The 20,037-nt window shown below is 36.5% G+C and overlaps 1 protein-coding gene across 5 annotated transcripts in view; it reads left to right on the forward strand.

Annotated features, from left to right (window-relative positions):
- MYT1L (myelin transcription factor 1 like) overlaps nt 1-20,037 on the forward strand; it is a 312,706-nt gene that overhangs the window by 78,573 nt on the left and 214,096 nt on the right. For 4 of the 5 annotated variants that reach the window (XM_074895697.1, XM_074895698.1, XM_074895694.1 and 1 more), the window contains exon 2: nt 4,142-4,256. The exons of the other annotated variant lie outside the window; for it this stretch is intronic. The gene's annotated coding sequence lies outside the window, so the exon portion shown is untranslated. The remainder of the gene's footprint in view (nt 1-4,141; nt 4,257-20,037) is intronic. 5 annotated transcript variants of the gene reach the window in all.

Below are 20,037 nucleotides of genomic sequence, written 5' to 3' on the forward strand. Positions count from 1 at the left end.
TGGACACATTACTCACTTCAGAAGAGCCACAAGTAATGCTGCAAAGACTTTCCATGTGTTTTCACCATCCTTGTTGCCTTCTGCAATCAGGAAAGTTCACAGGTTTTTCACTCAGGTATCAGTGCACTGTTTCCCACTTTCTCCAGCATGCCTCACAGTCAAAAGAAAACTTTTTATCCACTGTTTGAGAAACGTGTACAGCCTTTCCAAAAACTCACTTCAGTGCCAGTTGTGTATTTTCTTCATTAGTTTTAAATCCTTGTTTGGCAGCGATTGATTCTTTGAACCATTAATTGTACCTAAGCTACACTTGACATCAGAAATCGGGACATCCAGTATTAACAAGGATGCTCATGGACTGTCTGCTTTCAATGATGATATTCTTAAATTTTCCAAGAGCACTAAATGTCAACTTTGGGTATCTTCTTCCTCAATGAAGGGCTTTCAGTCCCTTCAATCAATAATTTTATATTTCAGACCACTTTTTCTTAATCCTTTTTAATTTATAGGTAATTGTGTTTTATAAGCCTAGGAAACATTTATCTCAGCAGGACTGGCACTAAGACTGTTGGTGGATTTACATAAAAGTTAATGTAAAGGCTTACAAATGTTTCTACACTTCTTTGTAGTTTTAAATGTATTGGTGATGGAAGAATACAGCGAATATGTAATAGTAGGGAAAACATTTTTTCACCTTATATTAAGTTCTTCTTCACAGTTGGATTCAGAATTTCATATTCTCATTTAAAAAAAAAAAAAGTTATTCACCTCATGTTTTTTAACTTAATTTTTGTCTTTATATTTCTTGACCTTTGACTTAATGTTTGTTTCTATAGGTTGAGTTTATGATACTATTTCCATTGAAATGCATGACAGAAGTCTGTCTCATGTCAGCAGAAGCAGGACTAGGCCCACTGAATTTTTATTTATACATTATTCTGAATAATCAGAGGCATGACTTTAGTTTCTGTTAATTTACATAAGCTGTCATCTGCTAAAATCTATCCATAATCACAAATTTTTTGTAAATATTACTATTAAATCAATTCTGTAAATCAGTTTTTAAAAACTATCCAACTGTTGGAAATAGTGGTAATTATTTAATCTTTCCCTGAAAAAGGAGTAAAGCAAATTAAATTACTGCAAGAAACAACTTGAGTGACCACTACGGTTGAAATACTCAGTCAGACTGGAGGAAGTGCACAACCTTTTGAAGGCAGGCGGTGCTTACATGGGAGTGAAGTAGACCTGGGCATTTCCTTGTGATTTTGTTTTACTCATTCAGTTTTTCTTTTGTACCTTCAGGGATAATAAGAACTGGGAGCTCTTTATGACCTTTGCACAAGTTGCTGTTTCTCAGCATCAGTCAGAATTTAACCTTTTTGTGGGAATTTTCTTGGCTGCTGCTAAAATATCTGCTGTTGATGAGGATAAAGTATCCAGTCCAGTTGTTTTTGTCATTCTTGCATTGTGCATTGCTTAGGGTATCTTGGAGGCCACATCATGTAATTTGTCTTTTAAATATGCTTTTCTTAGGTGCCAAGCAGCAGGGAGAGTCTCCACATTAGACTCTTATAAGTCCCCTCTATTTCTTCTTCTGCAAGGGTAATTTAATTTTTTGTTTGTGTTCCTGAAACAAAGCATTTTTATCATTAGCAGAATTTTAATGGAAAACTGGGGACTTTATTTTTCCAGTATTCTCAGGGGCAAGCAAGTTGCCTATGGCTGCATGTGCATTTGCCAAGCTGATGCTGAGGCAGGTCTTTGAGTAGGTACTGCTCATGTGGAGACTTGATTTGTATATGCAGAACAGCATTCCCTGGAAACACAAGAGTGCTGTTGGAGACCAGATTTTCAGGTTTGAAGTGGAAGGTCAGGAGTGCGTAGTGGAAGCCAGCATTGTCAGCCCCTTGGCTGTCTTCACGGACTTTAACAATTGATTCATTTTCAGATCTGTTAATTCTCATTGTTTGAAATAATCAAAAGGTGTAAGTAGACCTCAACATGATGTCATTGGGGAAAAAAAAAAGGAAAAAAACCCGTTATTTTAATTTTTAAACTTATTTTAAATTGAACAGCAAATCAGGATCTACAAGGCACATGTATTTATTTACACTAGCCCCAGAAATAAAATATTTTCATGCTGGAAGACGGAGGTTTGTGGCTGTTAAACGGCGTTTGCGGGTGTTTGGGAGCGGGCGGGGCGGGGCGGGCCCGCCGGCGGCGGCGGTCGCTAGCCGTGGTGCTGAAACCCAGGCGCCGCCCGCCCGGAGCACGTTCCGCACCGCGGCCCCAACTGCCACGTGATAAATGTCAATACAGCGGTTAGACAAAAGCAGAAAAATAGGCTACATGAAGCATTTCACAGTTTCGTTGGTGCCTTTATTGTGTAAATAATTATTTCTTACCTGCAGCAGAGTTTATAATTGAAGTTACACAGTGTGTTATGGCCATTTTCTCCTTAACAATAAATCCATCTATCCTTACGTAGGAGAAGTTTTTTTCTGAAATCAAAGAGAAGAGGCACGTTAAGGTCACCATGAAGATGCCTGCAGAACAGTATATATTTCTTTCTAAGCTGTAAATTATTGGAATTAATGGTTTATGTATATTTCCCAAGATTAATTTACTACCTCAGAATGCCATCTTAGATTGAAAAAAACAAACTAGAAATGAAGAATTTTGGACTCTTGTGAAAAGTTATCGGTTACATGCATAATTATATTTCAGCCAGTTGAACTGTGTATGTGAGAAATTGATATTGCAACCTGATCCTTGAAAGAATTTTGTGAAAGAATTTATGATTCTTTTGTTAAAGGCCTCTGTTCCTGTGCACAATTTCAGAAATTTTCACTTAGGCTCACACATTATTTTGAAGACCATCTCTTTTTTTTTTTTTTTTTTTTTTTTATTAAAGTTGCAAAAAAGTAATTGTAGAATACTGCTTAGTGTATTTACATGCAAACTGTTTAATAGAAAATAGTTTTTAAACTTATTTTTATTCCCATTTTCTAATCTTCTAGAATATTTCCTTGCCTAAGAAGTAGCATATAAGAAATTGAGTACAGTATCTTTTAGAGGATTTATGGTAATGCTGCTGAATTTAGCTGAGCATAAACAGCATGGTGAGCCCCTCAGGGTCTCTTCATTTTCCTGACACACTCCACTGCTGCCCCATTAACACTTCGTCTGTTATTGCCATCTACTCAGTTTAATGAGTATCTTTGAATTTGAAGTTCTACAGAAGAAACAATAGCTAAAATAACTGATGCACCTACTGCAGTTTTCAGCAGAGTATCTTATTCCCTTTGTAATTTTTTAAAAATAAAAAGTACATTTCTATTCTTCAGCAGTGTAGTTACATCATGACATTTTCTCTAATTACGGGAGACACTAATCACAAGCACTGAGTAATGACTACAAATATGATGCTGCATCTGTGTGTGTAGAAGGTAAACACATGCTGAATAGCTGCTAGAGGAGGCTTTTCCTTACTTTAAAATTCATCCTATTAATACTGACTCTTTAATGTGAAGAAGGAATAGTACTGCTGGAGACTTTGTGCTATCAAAGCAGAATATTTCTTCTAAGAAATCATAAGACAGAAGGATTAGGTGCTGTTTTCTGATACCTGTATGAATCCAACTAACTGTTGTAAAGGGTCAGTATGTGGCTCATTAGATTGGATTCCTAAAAATGAATTTATTGCATTCCTCTGAATACATGCATAAAACATCTTAAATTATTAAACACTAAGCTGTGTTATCAGACAAGGACTCAGACCAAATTAAAGCCTGAACAATTCTGCACTGGGACACATTATAGGATGCAAGACCAATTCTAATTTTGCATTGATTATTGATCAGCAAAAGCAAAAGATCACTCCTCAGACATTTAACAGATTTGGAAAGTTTTTTCAGTGCCAAATAAAAAGTTTGAATAATTGAATAAATTTCTATTCTAGAAAACGGAGGAAATCGCTTGGATATTGGAACAAGTTTTTGTATTAAATGCATTTATTGAAAGCCTGTTTTTAAAAGCTAAAATAACACATGAGTGATTTTCTCTGTTCCTGGTAAGCTTGCTGTCCTTTAGTAAAGTGGGTTTTTTTTGTTTTGTTTTGTTTTGTTTTTTCTTTTAGAAAATGAATCTGGAAGAAAATTGGTGAATCCAATCCAGTGGACCTACAAGCACTCTGACAGGCTCAGAGAGCAGAGTCTGGACCAAAGAGCAATTACCCCACCAAACGATTTCAGGTACAATTGACCTAAATATAGCACTCTCTTGAGATTATTGACAAGAGTTCATTTCCTGTAGTGCTTTTCCCATTTGCTACTCCTGGTAACCACTGTGATCTTATCTGCCTGGTGCTGCATGACTTCTGGGATGCAGTTAAGAGTTCTGTTGTGCATTATCTTTAAACAGACAATTCATGCTAAAAGAGTCATTTGCAGCTAAATTAGATGATGAATATATTATTCTTGCTGCTGAAATTACACAGAGCAGGAATGAGTGCCTGAATCCTATTGAACCAGGATGCACTGGAATTCTTTTTACTGTGAAATCAGAAAGGTAGTACGAGTTAAGTGTAAATAAATAAAAAATTTTACCTCATTAAACTTCATAAAAAAGCAGAATTAGCTGTGCAGGATAGATAGGTTGGAAAACTTGCTATTTGTTTCTTTTTGTATATATTTATCCATAAAGTATGGCTTCCCCTAGTGTTGTCCTATCTCGGGGCAATCACTGTAGTCATCCTGTGCTGGCACAAAAAACAAATGAGCATATAAACTGAGTGTGTACAAAATGTGGATGAACTGAATTCAGAGGCTGGCAAAGATAAAACCCACTTCAGTTTTGAAGAACGGCATTGCTTTCAAACTTGTGCAAAATACTGGATATGTTTGCATTCTATGTATGAGGAATATAAGAAAAATAGATGGTGTTCCTTTGGTGTTCATCACAGAGATTTTTTTTGCATCCTATTTCTTTTACTGATTTCTTACTTAGAAAACGTATGCATTGCCCAGAAATTCAAAAGGCTACTATCAGATTCCATGCTGAGCAGCTGTTGGGGAGCCATTTTTCACAGACCTTTATTAACTAATACAGCAGGACACAATTGTGTTATTATTTTCCCTCATATCCCCTATGTTTTCCCAAAAGAACATGAGAATACTTATTTTATTAGGAGAATAAACTCCACTAGTAGTCATAGGTCCCACTCCTCAAAGGAAACTCAGGAAAAAGTTCAGTTGAAAGCTGAATAATTTATAATATTGAGACACATATACAGTATGTTGGTCTACTAACTTGATTCCTTTTGATGATGGTGGTCAGCAGTTATAAATGTAGTTAGACTCAGGAGTTCTATACTGAAATAACATGAAGCATGAATCAGTTAATTACATTACATAGTAATTAAGATATTGTAGGGAAGATTTAGATTAAATGTAGGAGAAAATTTACCTCTGATTTACTTTTTGCCCATCCACATAATGAGTTGATGAGACACAGCATATCACAGTGGAAAGCAATAATAATTTGAAATGCAAGTATAAGAAGAAGAAAGAAGTAAAGTAATCTGTGAAGGTAGGATGAGAATATGCAAGGCATGATTAAATAGATTCTCAGCTGGACAGGTTGAGGTCACAGAACTTCTCATGCTGTGCTTTAGGATCCTGAGAAATCTTGTGTAGTCCTTTCTGTCGGGCTGCTAAATAAAATGATTTTAAAGTTTGAGAAGTGAGGGAATGTACATGAGAAAATTAAATGGATTTACAAGAAGATCTTTCTGTTGTAGAGTCTTCCACAGAACAAGACAATTAAGGAACCATGGGCCTAGAAAGAAAAAAAATAAAATCAATCCTTCCCCAGCACAAAGAGAGATAACTCACAAGCAGTTACCAACAGCCCTAGAGTCTGAAGTGAATTATTTACCTTCTTCACATTTGATATTTTACAAATAAAACTTCTCATGGTCTTACTGACACTTGCAGTTCTGCAAAGGCATAACCTTGCTGACGAAACCCTGCTGGTGAGATTTTTGCTATTTTCTTTTTGCCTGCATAAAATATATTTAAAACTTGATCATTTATCTGCACAGGAATATCAAGATGCACACATTTTGTTAATTATTATCTTCGCATTACAGATGCCTGACGTGGCTGACATACAAACAGTTGTACATTCTATAGATGAGTAAATCGGTTTGAAACTTAGGAACTAACCCCCTGAAAACCTCATGTATTCTTCCTTCTCTGTGTGAACAGTTTTTGTGAGGATTGCTCACTTCAGCTGATGACAGAAAGAAACATGATTCTGGGCCTTAAGCTCCATCTTGTGATATATTGTGAACCCAATGAAGGTACAGCATCTGAAGCCTTTTTTAATATAATAGTTATTTGACATCTTCAAGGGACCCTCTGGTCCCTTACAGGATGGAGACCCATAGAGGACAATACCATAGATTAGGGATTTTAAGGCACTTTATCCCTACTGCTTTATTCAGTTTGCCCTGCCAGGGTGGTGAAAAGACACCCTAATTAGGCAGTGTAGGAATACCTGGTATACAATATTCTTTTTAGCCAGCTTTATAGTCTTCCTGCTTGTTCTACAGTGCCTCAGGGAATGAAAAATGTCTAGTCCATTAATTAGAAAATTAGCTTAGAGTTGGGAAAGATGAGTTCAGGTTTTGTCTATGCTACAAACTTCCTGCAAGATGCTTAGCTAAGTATTGAGCAAAATTCAGCAAGACCTAAGGATCAGGGATTGTGACTGTATTTTCTCTGTTTTTGAAGCAAAATCAGGTGTCCTTCCATGTTTCAGGTATCTTAGTTACTCCACTTAAATAATTGAGTAGTCAGAAATCTTAGTTTCTCTCATTATGAAATAAATTCGCTATGCTTCTCTATCATACTGTTCTTATGTCAGGATATTGATGAAATGGCAGAGATGCAGAAAGCAAAATAATGCCTTATGTTAGTTCAGACAGAGTATTACAAATATACTGTCATGATAACAAGTTCATGTTAGCTCTTGGCAGTGTAAATCGTCCTAATACAACCTTCTAAAAAAGCAAAGTTCATCAATCAAAATGTCACATGTTGCTAAATTTCTAGTTTGTAAATTACCACTGTAAATGTAAGTAGTAGAAATCATCACGTAACATTGTGCTTCTTTCTCTTTGTCTCTCCAGACTTAAGTGGTTTCAAAAATGAGGCAGTTTCTAGGCAGCATCTTTGCTCCTGTGAACAGGCATGGTTGTTTATATTGCATGGGCCAGCCAACTGTGATTGATCACAGGCTGCTGCTGATGTTAGCATGCTAAAGAGAACAGTTATGTTAAAACTAAAAATGCCAGAGCAGGCTCATATCACCGATGAGAATTAGAAAAAAAAAAAAAAGATTCTTGTGTTTTATTGGATATATAGCTCAACCTCCCATAATACCTAATCCCTAAATCATCCTGAAAATTGTTTGGGATATAAAATCAAATTTATCCCACTATCAAAGGGCATGGCCTCTCTTCATTGCACTAGCAGCTACATGTATAAATCCCAATCCCATATCAAGGGGAATACACAACATAACTACATAACTAAAAATTTTTTTTTAAGAGAAATCTGATGATGATAGAGCTGATAATTTTTGTAGCAAACACTTAGGAAGTGTTGAAGTAATTGGATTAGAAGAGATAAAAAATAATCTTGCCAAATCATTACCGCTTCTTAAGGCTAAATCCCTCCTTTTCTGCTACTCTAGCATTTTATGAAGAAGGGTTAATCATGCAGCTTTATTTTGAGCGGTTTCCAGTTTTTAGCTTTGTTATGTGGTCTTAAGTGATTCTTTTGTCATGATGAATATTGGGCTGTAAATTTTGGTTGGGAAAAAAAAAATCTTAGCACATATGCACATTTTGCTTTTTTCCACTTCAAATGAATGACTGTATTGCTTAGCTGCTATATCTAATTGAAGTATTTCTTCTGAAGCCAAGGAAGACACAGAAGACTAATTTGAAAGCCAAGTGGAGTTAAGAGAAAGACTTCATTGATCAAATAGAGTTTGGATCAGGGTTGAGTTAGGTCAGAACTATGCTTTTTATACAGTAGAAATAAAGCTTTTATTAACAAGCCTATATATAAAAAAAAGACTTTCATGCACTGAGGCAGAAGAGGTACAGAAGTACATTTCTAGAGCAATACATTCATCTTCAGTGCACTGAAGAATGCCAAGGAAAGGAATATGCTTGATAAAAACTATAAAGAATCTGATCCAGTAAGTAGCTAAAGTCAACAGAAGGTACATGTTTTCTAGAAGTCAGTCAAGGCTCTAATGAGAAACTGCTTTAAAAAAGGTTTTTAAAAGCATGGCGGGAGGACAAAGTATGTGCGGATTCTCATAAGCTCAGCTGTCCTTCCTGCATGCAAGTACAAATACAGTTTATGACTCTGTAGTATGTCCTTGTTAATGTTACTGCAAACAAAATTTTAAAAAAGAAGGTTAATCTAAAAGTTTTCTCTCTTCTTCCAAATACATTTTTGGGAAAGTGCAGGGGGAGTAAATACTACCATTTCACGGTCACCTTGCGCATTTCGAGAGGGAGCTGCTCCACTGTGGTTTGGGACAGAGCAGGGCATTGCTGCTCAGCAGCTCTCAGTAGTATTGTCCCCAGATGATCCTGTGGATGGATTTCTATTTCAAAATCATACAGAAGTTAAATATTGCTGAAAAACATCATTCCCTCTTGTTGTGCTCCCCTTCATGGCTTCTGGGGTGAAATTTATCTGTCCTAATGTAGATGTCTTTTATATCTAAATTGTCTTTGGCCAGGCTGCCTTTATAGTCAGTGGAGAGAAATAGAGACTTTTAGGGCATGATTCATCTCTTTGGAAGGTAGACATCTAAATAGGTCAGATGAATCAGACTGTAGAATAGCATATTCCTTACTAGTGACTATAAAAGAAACCTAGGGATCATCTTGAATGTTGATGCCTATATTGCAGATATCTAGTTAGGTGAAATGAACTCTGTGTCTATAGGAACTAAGTCAGAGCATAAAGTCAGAGGAAAATATCCTGCTCTTCAGGAAGCACCTTTTCCTTCCGAGCTCCTGGTTTCACTGCAGTGGGGTGCATGTTCATAGTCATAGTCATGAGGTGATAAAAAAAAATAAAAAAATTACACCCTTGACTTCTCCTATTTAATATATGAAGATGTGAAAACTGAGTAGACTTTATTGTGTGAACAGGTAATTTGTATACATCTATCATCAGTTATTCCACTGGTTCCACAGTGGCATAATTTTTTTACTAGTCTCTGCTAATAATATGTATGGACAGGATCTCACCATGGTTTGATGAGTCCTTGTAAACCATGTCAGAACCAGATACTTTTTTCTCAGTCTGAAATCTCTGCAAGTAGGCAGAGAAGCGAAGATAATGCAATTAATTTAGGCTAATAGACTAATTTAAATTGTTTCTCAATCATCACCATTACTGTTAGTGCCAGAGTTTCACTAAACTCCCCAGTAGATGAGGTGGTTAGTGCAATATACCTGGAAGTCCCCACAATAAATATTTTCAAGTGCTCACAAATGAGTCTTGCAGAAAGGATCTCTGGTTTATTTTGGTTGTGTTTGCATTAAGTATCAACCATAAGCAAAAAAGTGGAACATACAGGAATGAACAGCATTATTTATTATTTATTTAAAATAAATAATCAACAAATAAAGACCCATCTAAAACACTTGAACATCAATGCAGCTTTTTCTTATGCTGCTCTTCTCCCATTGTTTGCAAAACTCCGGATCCCAGCAAACCTGCAAGACTTTTGTCAGATGCATACCCAGGAGTAGGACAAGAATGACAGCCTGGAGTAAGCAGATTGCTAGTGAGGCTAGCAGGTGCCAAAACATGCTGTTTCATGACCCAGTGTGAAGATGCCAAAAATAATCTCAAATGTACTTCAGTAAATAAATGCAAAAACCCCTCAGGCTTCAGAAATACAGTCTGTAGAACTGTCTGAGATTAAGCAAGAAACTTAAAGTTAGAAGACCAGCGTTCTAATTTCTGCTCTGCAGCAGATTAGCTGTGTTCAGGTAGTGATGCCTTTTGGCCAAAATCTGTATTCTGCTACTTAAATAGATGGCATGTTTTTCAAAAGCAATTGGGAGCAGACCTATGATGGATTCCACAGATGAAGACATGAAATTAAGTTGAATCATGCATATGTTGACTAAATATCTCTACCTCATTTTCCCTGTCTTTCAGAGTTACAATATTTAGCTGTCTTTGTTTATAGTCATTTCAAATGTGTAAACAGCAATAAAAATGGCTTTGTAAGTGCATGTGTTGTAAAATCAGTTTATCTTACTGTTAAAGGTAAAAGTAGTTTCATAGCTATAGAACATGTAAGTTTGATCAGCCTGAAAACAATTTGCTATAGATAGAGTAAGATCCAAATGGCTGTGTTAAGCAATTGCATTTAACTTTAAAGACAACAATACCAAGGCTGCACTAAGTGAACCTGAACTTGCAAAATGCATTGTGAAATTGTTCAGAATCATTGTAATAGTCAGTATCCTGTGTTTAGTATGTAAAATGACGTCAAGGCAATAAAATGTATGGCTGAAATTGAAATACAAAGTTAAAGGATTTTAAAAAGCAGGTTTGAAATTTTATTGCATTTGGACTATTGTACTTTAATTTTAAATCCTTCTACTACAGTGGCCCTTTGCAAATCTGCTGCTGAATGTAAAATAGCAAAAAGTTTCTAAGAAATAAGAGATAGTAATTATGACAAAGGAATGAAGATTGCTATAGTTTGGAGACTCCCAAAGAAATGCCCATGTGATAAAATTTTCAGGATAAAAAAGTATTTCCATGGTAACAAGCACTTCATCTTAAAATTTCATTATAAATGCAAAGCCAAGGAATCCAAAGTTTAAGAAGCAATGTGTAGTAAATAATGCAGGAGAGACAGGAATTTAACCGTTCGAAGTTTACGAACATGTGTATATGGTGTATGTTCTGAAGTACCCACTGAGCTGACTCTGTGCAAAATGACAGTGTATAAGAGATTAGGAAAGCAAAATCTTGTATGTTGTCTGTCTATTCATTAGCAAGGGACATAATTCCTTTGAACCACGGTAAGCCAGGCAGTACACGCTGAAAAAAAAACCCCGAAGCATCTTTGAAATTTTACCTTAAATATGTAGCCATATTATACATGTGATGGGTCATATCTTTGAGTGCAAATGAAAGCAAGGAATGAACGCATGAACAAGATACAATTTCTGATTCGATATGCTAATATAAGAGACATAGTTGTTCTTAAATGACAGAATATTTCAAATGGAAGCCACTTAATTAATCAGATATACAGATATATCTACCCATAGGTAACCAAGGAGCCTGTGATTTTAATGAACAAAAACTCTCATGCATATGAAAAAGAGGAGGTGAAGGTTTGATTTGGCTTAATCTTGTATGTATTTGAACAGGGCTGATCAAAATATGTGTTTTGACTCCACATCTCTTAGGGTTGTACTGGCTATTCGTCTACAGCATCTTTTTCCCAGTAGTCTGTGTAACAAAACCTAAAAGTGATGGCTTCGTTTCCAAATTTGGTGTGGTACTTTCTTCAAGGTTAAGTTGTCAAAATACAGGTGTCTACATACAGGTGTCTTGCTCCCTTCTTAGTCAATGGGGTTGGGTCAGGAGGTGACTGGTCTGCTGAAATCTCCTTCTAGGCTTCACTGACTTTACTGACTAGATATCCACTGACTATACTGGAAATTTTGACAGTGCTAGCATGTACATGTCTAAATTTAATCTTCAGCTTTCTGTCTTGTAATATCCCCCTTTTGCAGTGCCCAAATTGTCTGCAGTGGTGCAAGCCATATATACAGCAAAGTAATGCAACTAATCTATCCAGTCCTATACATTTTATTTTTTTATTAATAGTTTATTTTGTTAGAGAGGATTTATTATAGACTCTATAGTTCAAAAACATTTGAATTAAAGTTCAGATTTCAGGAGGTATTAGGTAAAGGTGAACATCTACACAGAAGTTGCCATGGAAATTATGTGTCCAGTCTGTTGAAAATTGGAATGGGTTGAGTAAATAGTTTGTTGAAGTATTTCACAAAATCTGTTAAATGCGAGCTTGCATTTCTGAGCATTTCCTTCTACATCTATGAATATTTATAAATAACTTAATATCTAAATCCATTTTACAAAGTTCAAAGAAACTGTGCTTTCTTAAAGAGTGGTTGATGATTTGCAAGAAGTCAATGGTTAATTCTTAGGGGAAAACCCTTCAGGGTCAGATGGAGTCTACATGATTTTATTTTAATTTTTTTTAGAGATTAATTAACTGATTCTTTTCAGGGAATATTGCCACATAAAACTTGAGTTCAGTGTAAACAAGGAAGTTCTATAGTAAGGAAATGGCCACCAGAAAGGGTCTGCATTTACTTTCAAACAAGAAGAACAACAAAATACTGGCTTATTTAATAGGACAGTTTTTTCCTTTCCTTATTTACACTCTTAAAAAGCTACAGACAGTCTGTTTAAATTGTGAACCCGTAACAAACAAAATAATGAAGCCCCAGTGGAGTAGCCTTTGGTGTGAAGGCTTGGAGAATTTGTAGAAAGGGACAAATATCTCATTTAGGATGGTTTCCTATGTCCTGTAGAGACCCCATCAGGGGAACTCTCTTAGTCTGTGATGATAGGTATTCACTGAATCTGACCCTTCTTCACCTCCTTTCTGTACATTTATTAGCAGTCTGACTTTCCAGGGTACTGAGAAACACACTGAAGTTAATGGAAGCTGAATATGCTCTTTACTTGTGAGAATCAGTCATAAATTTCTCATTGAACTCATGTAGTTTAATTAATTCAAGTGACAATGGTAGACTACTGTGCTATAGCATATTACATAGAGGATGGTCTCTATACTTTAACCTGCCTCTTTTGCTGTTCATGATGCTAGAGAATTTTGGCTAAAACCTGGATCCAAACTTTTTGTAGAAAATATAAATAACTGGTAATGAAATACTCATTCCAACAGTCCAGTTCTTATAATTCATTACAGTATTGCATTTCCAATAGTCAAAAGTAAATCCTGTTTTGAACTAGATAAATAAAATACACATGGTTAATATATGTCTTTAGATCAGATCTCAGCAGGATCTTCAGTTATTTCATATTATACGTTGAAAATGTACATTAAATTCTCCAAACACTCAAAAACTAATACATGCCAGAATTAACTTTGTTACGACAAGTTAATCTGTCCCATGCATATGCATTATCAAGACTTCTTTAATTACATGATCACATATTATTTTTCTTAAAAGACTTTCTCCTCATTCAGTTCACAGTATATATGATAGTCACTTAGTAAGCAGCTGTTCAGTGTTTTATTTTCTTGACATTGTTCAGTGTGTGGCCCCATACCTTGTTTACTACAGAGTATTTAAGCCTTGCTCTAAAGACAGAATTATTATTATTATTAATTTTGTTTTGGGATTTTTCTAGTGATCATCACTATAGCGTCTGAATGATGAACAAACATTACATTAGCTTTATTGTAGGCCTCTGAGATCAGAAGACAATGTGATTTCCGTTTTATGACTGGAGAACCATGTCCCAGAGAAACTGTGTTCAAAAGGTGCCACTAATCTACAACACCAGCCTGAGGTGCTTAGGTCCAAAAGCCTCAGCTCCAGCTCCTTACTGTTATATAGAACTTTTTCAACTTAGTTCTTTCTGTTTCCAGCTGTGTCTCTGAGCATTTATCACTCCTGCAAATTCAAATGCCTCATCTCAGTGAGTCACATAGAAAATGAAGAATATACTTTTAGTGACCACCTGTAGAAAACCTGGTTTGAATTACTACAATGGAAACTTTTTGGCAAGAAAAGGTAGAATCCTACTTTCTAGGCCGGCATCCAATTACCTTAACCATTCTTTCTTATCTTGCAATGCTGCCCCATTTTTTAGTGCATTTCTTCAAAATTCTTCACCAAATGAACCTTCTTCAGTACACAGTTCTGATACATTCTTACAGAAAGGCCATTTTGTGCACTGTATGAAGCAGGTGTATTCTGGGAAAAATGGTATATGAGTCATGCCATTAGCCTCCATCATGGTGCCTGTTCACAAGATAGGGAAAAATTAGGTTATACAGGCAACCTGGCACTTCCGACATCTTTGTTCCTGATTTGGTCATGTTAAAAGTTACTTTAAAAATGTCTGTGTGAGAAAGAGAGAGACAGAAAGAAAGAGTACACCATTTTAAAAACAGAAACCCATAAGAAGATCTTAATGACCATCTGAATTATGAGATACTTGGAACCTTAAAATCCCCCACACCATGTTGTACCATTCTTCTACTAAAGGAGATGCACGGAATAAGATTTGGTGAAAACTACTGCTGGATGAATAAGATACAAGATACCTTTTTCATTATCATTAGATTCCACAGATATTTACTGATGGCACAGGAATCACGAGAAACTTGGTTCCTAGAAGTCCCAACAGGGTTTTTTTAGTCATTATTGATTCTCAATGACCTTTTCTACCCCCTTTCTCTCTGTTATAACTCTTGAGTATAACCCAATCCTGTGTCCTTAGCAGAACAGTTCTAGTTCTCATTGCTCCACTGGTTTCTTGTCCTGTGTTGTTCCTTTTTTTATCCCAAGCATAGCCCAAGTGCTTGTTCTTTACCTCCTTCTCTTCAGTGCCTTTCTGCAGTCAGTGTTTGTATGTCTTCATTCACCAGGGCTAGATTCCCAGGCTTTTGTACGTCCTTCTTATTCTCACTGGCTCTCCAGCCAGAATGCCATCCTCAAAGTTTTTTTTCAGTTTCTGTGCTTCCAACCATCCATCGCTTGTCTCTTTGAATGCCTGTTCCAAATACTACCATTGAATGTTGGCTTTTCCTCTGTCTTTCTTCTCTGATGTTTCATTTTCTTTTGGACAGTAGGGAAGTGATCAGAACTATCTTAATGTAAATGTCGTTGTGAATTTGATAGCAGAGCCTCTGTTCACTCTAGGACAACGTTGCACGAGTTGCACTTTGCTCAAAATTTGGACTTAAATCTAAATATAGGGAACAGAAGTGATGCACCTATTCCAGGCAGACTTTTCTAATCCTGCTAGATACTTGCCATGTCTGCTCCTACTCAGGTGTTTCTGCTTTTTGTCTCCATTGCTGATCACACTTTATCTGTTCATCAGTCTTGAATCCAGACAGATTCTGCTAGATGAAACCAGACTCTTGGGGTGTTACATGGATGCAATCCCAGTATTCATCACTGGAAGAAGACCTACTGGCTATCTGAGTTACAGATGCACCTCTTGACACATCCCAGTAACAGCTGGGCAGGTTAATCTCTTCATCACTCAACAGACTGTTAATATAATGTAATATCTTGGGCAGAGCCTGTGCAGAAGAATGCTGCAATACCGATCTATGGAAATTGTATAGTTCTAGATACTATTCAGATTGCTTGTATACACTCATTCAGTTTACTTGTTTATGCTCGTTAAGAGTTGAATCCAGAAGGGATCACTGGTTTATCTAGTATGATATCTTGCTTAACACAGACTGGATAATTTTATCTGCATACTATTGTGTTGTTCTGTAACTGAAGATAGCGTAATCATTATTTGATCTTGGATTTAAAATATTAGAAGGTGGTAGATTTACTTCTGTCCTCCATAAATTGTAAAGCTTTGCATTGCTTCTGAAACATTCCTAGAAATTGTAGCCAGCTCCAAGATGGACTGAGCTACCATCTTCTTGTGAAAGTGGGGTTCCGTGTGAAAGGAACCTAGGTAGCCCTGGGAAATACTCACTTTGCATTGATTAATTATTGTTCATGCTTTTCACAACACACAGTTTCTTGGAAGCATCATAATACTCCTTCCACTGCTTCTGGCTCTTCCGCTCCATTGCACTTTGCTTTGTCATCTTAGTGCCTCATTCTTTTCCTGGCGGGGAACTTGAAAGAGCACATGATCAATAAAAGATTTTGGAAAAAGATGCCAGGACAGCCTAAGATTTATAATGGAGACTGTGAGGAATATTTTGAATGAGGGCAAGGATATTGGATTTGAAGCAAGACAATAATGATGGTGAGATTTATTAGAATAAATATGGGAGATTTGTGCTCAGTTCCCTGCATTGCTCACATCTTCTGGCTGCTCTTGTCTTTCTATGACACAGTTCCTTATCAGTAAAATGGGAATAACACTGTCTCACAGATGCTAAAATAGCTACTTCAAAGATACCATAGAAAGAAGAAAAACATTAATTGCACTCAAATAGTGTAGTATTACAGCTTGTATGATGAGTGCTATCATTGATGGATTGGGAAGTTTTAAACCTAAGACAACTGAATGTTTCCAAACCCTCATTTGCACAGTTCTGACCACTGTTTTATTATCCCCGCCCTCAAGTGATGCTTATGCTTTCATGGTTTGTATTACCTTTGAGCTTCTCAGAGCTACTAGCTACTGCTCATATTCACCACTGCTCCTGTTCCCCCAAAATAGCCCCTATCTTGCCCTTTTTCTTTAAATCTGGTTTCCTGCAGCCTATTACTCTGTGCGCAGCACCTTCCTTCTCCTTTGATCTATATGCCCCAAGTCAGTGTAGAGGGACTTCTGGGCTGTATGAAGGTTATGAGGCATTGAGAGAGCATATATCAATGAGAAGATGAATGGAAATAACAGTCAAATATAGTACAAATATATAACTACTCTATGAAGAAGGTATATACATCTGTTTTCACAGCAGGAGTCTCTGAGTTCTGTGAAGTGGCTCTTTGATTTAATGACATGTTCCTAACTCAGGAGGAATGATTTGTGGAGTTAAGAAGGGCCTATTTGTAAGAGGGAGGAACTGAGCTGTGCACTGACCATGCCTGTTCTCATGCTTACGCTGTCCTGTTTGTAGTTGGGGTAGCCCAAGGCAGATGTGAGCTCTGTTGACACTACTGTGTCCTCATTGCTTTGTCACTCAGGTGTGTGTATTTAGGGACATATTCTATAGTTGTCTATTCTGAGATGTTCTAAAATTATTTCCAAGATAGTTCTATTATGGGAAGAGCCATCTGTCTTCTGGGGATGAATTGTTCAAACAGCAGAATTCAACCACTGTGGAAGTGAGTTGAGTCTTTTTTCTTGCTGCAAGACCTGCATAAAAGCATGGTCAGATTCTAGCTCAAACAAAGGATAATGGCGTGGGTTTATGTGCCGTCAAAGTTCACAGATTTTTCTATGAAGGTTTAAGACTAAAAGTGCATAAAGCCTAGATCAATTACAGCCTTCACAGGCACCATCACCTCACTCAGCTTTAAGCACATTGTGCAGTTCCCAGTTCACACTGGTCTTAAATATTGGCTAACATGGCAGGATGAATAGCTCGGAACTACTTTGTAGAGGTAGCTCAGAACAATTCTGTAGAGTTGAGCACCTGTCCATGCTAAGTCACGTTGGACAACAAAGAAAAACAGCATCGATCCCTTCCTTCTCCAGAAGGTAGGTATTTTTTAGATCCCAGCTGGTATGAGCTCATCATCAAGAAAATGGGCCCTCAGAGAAATAACAAACAAGACTGAAGTGTTTTCTCTAAACAACGTAGACACAGGCATAGGCATGCAAAATCAGTCTACTTCCTGTACAGTTTAGGAAAATGGGGCATAGTCTCATCTGGCTATATTTCTTGCCAAATTATGGCTTAAATTGTATATGTGAACCAGGAATTACGATCAGCACAGAAATGTAACAAATCTTCATGGAGCTAGTAAATGCTGTCCTCCCAATAGGTTTGTACAAACCTGTGTATTAAATGCAGAGGCAAAAAAGGACCTTTTGTGGCTGCTGGATTTCACACATGGCACAATGATGGCATTGTCTGATTCCTTGAGATAGAGTCTAATTAGTAGAGAAAGACATTTTATTGCATTCAAATAGAAATATTCCTTTACAGAATCTTTTTTGTCCTGAAAAACATGTTCTGGTTCGTACTTCTGAATTTCCAATAAAAAACATACCACATTTTCTACTCATTTGGTCTGAGTCTGGAAAGTGGTGTTTTTAAATTAAGAATGATGGGCCTGATTCTACAACCTTATTTATGTGAGTAGTCCCACAGTGACTACTCTATTTATCAGTGCCAAGGATATCTAAGATCAGAAAGCTCTTTCCTTTCATTTCCTGAAAACTAAAAGACAGAAATCTATTTCCAATTCTCAGTGAAGCTTTAGGATGCTTGGGGCTTTGTCCATGGTAGCTGAGTTTATACTCCCTAATGATGTGTAACATTCTTATCTGTTTTGTTTCTGTTTGAGTGATGCATAATGAGTGCTTGAGCACAAACCAAGCTAAAATTGGGGAAAGTAAAATGAAATACACATTGATACAATTGGGGTATTATCTTCAGTCAGAAGGCCTATGTTCTACTAAAAGTATTTTTCATGCAATACCTGCCTTTTTTCTTTCCCTTAACAGGCTGACCAGGGAAGTGGTTGAGTCACCATCCCTGGAGGTTTTTAAAAGATGTGTAGATGTGGCACTTAGGGACATGGTTTAGTGGTCGACTTGTCAGTGTTAGATTTACAGTCAGACTCTATGATCTTAAATGTCTTTTCCAACCTAATTGATTCTATGATTCTATGATTCTGTGTACTTAGGTAAACCTATTCAAAGCAAATATTTTTTTAGCATGATTTGGTGAGGAGTTCCTTGTACTACTGGAGTCGTGCACTGATTCTCAAGTTGTTAAAGGCAGAAGATGTTAACATCAGAAAATTAGCCTTTTGTTAGCTAAATAAGCAGCTTTGATTGTGTTTTTGTTACAGAATGTGTAAGAGAGCATTTTACTACTCCTATGCATGTCATTTGTTTAAGAACATGTGCTGCTTAGTTTTCATTGTATTATTATTACTCAGAGACCTTTTTATTTTACAAGATACCTCCAAGGAATACATATTTTTGAATATTCAGCAGTAAAACTTGCTGACACTCTGCCTGTAGTTGCTAAACATTATAAATGTTGCTTTTATTTTGATTTTTTTAAATGGTTCAAAAGAACTTGACTTTTCAATTCACAAAAGGAGTGGATTATATTCTGACCAGATACCCATTGGAATCCACATAGTCACTTCCAGTCACTATTTTTCCTGCATTTACCTGGTGTTAGTAATTGGTAGGGAATGTACTCGTTATTGTATCACCAAGTAACAATAGCCCTGCGACAGCTTCGAGCAGCTGGAAAAGATTAGAGCTACCCCTAAACTGCTCTTAACTGTATGAATGCTGCTGCAGAAAAGATCCTACGTTGAAGATGTGATCCTTACTCTCTTCTTTTGCATAGTCAGGAATCTGGGTCTCTGTTTTATACCTTTGCCATTTGACATTGAAACTTCAGAACATGTATTTTGGTTGGGAGCACAGATATGTAAGGTATAATTTACCAGCAAAAATGCCTTTAGAAATTCAGGTCTTTCCCTGCATCTGTTCTCTCTTTGGAAGAAGAAAAGTGTTAACTAACCCAGAAATCTAACATTCTGTTACAGCACACTCCTTGCACCGCTGTCACAGTTCCTTCTTATAATCTTCCAAAATCCTGATGGAGTCTGGGATTTTGATCTACTCACATGACCCATTGTACATCTCTCTGATGTCAACTATTAAGTGAAGCTAATCTTCATGAAAGATTTGCCTAGATCCCATATTGTTAGCCTGTTTATTCTTTTCCAGAGAGGCAAAGGACTGAGATTTTGGTGTGGTCATTAACATAAGAATGTTTCATCATCATAAAAAAAATTCTATTATACTTTAAAGAGCAGAGACTTACAGAAATATGCTGCTTGCAACTATGGTAGAAAGGTTCCAATCTATTTATACTCTCTTACTGAATATTAACTGTTAAAGCATGAATAGGGTGAATTCTTATATGAAATATAGCTATTATATTGTTATTTATGTTTATTTTTCCCTTCAGTTTCTTTTAATT

Source organism: Athene noctua, chromosome 1, assembly GCF_965140245.1.
Source record: "Athene noctua chromosome 1, bAthNoc1.hap1.1, whole genome shotgun sequence".
Classification (NCBI taxonomy): Eukaryota; Metazoa; Chordata; class Aves; order Strigiformes; family Strigidae; genus Athene; species Athene noctua.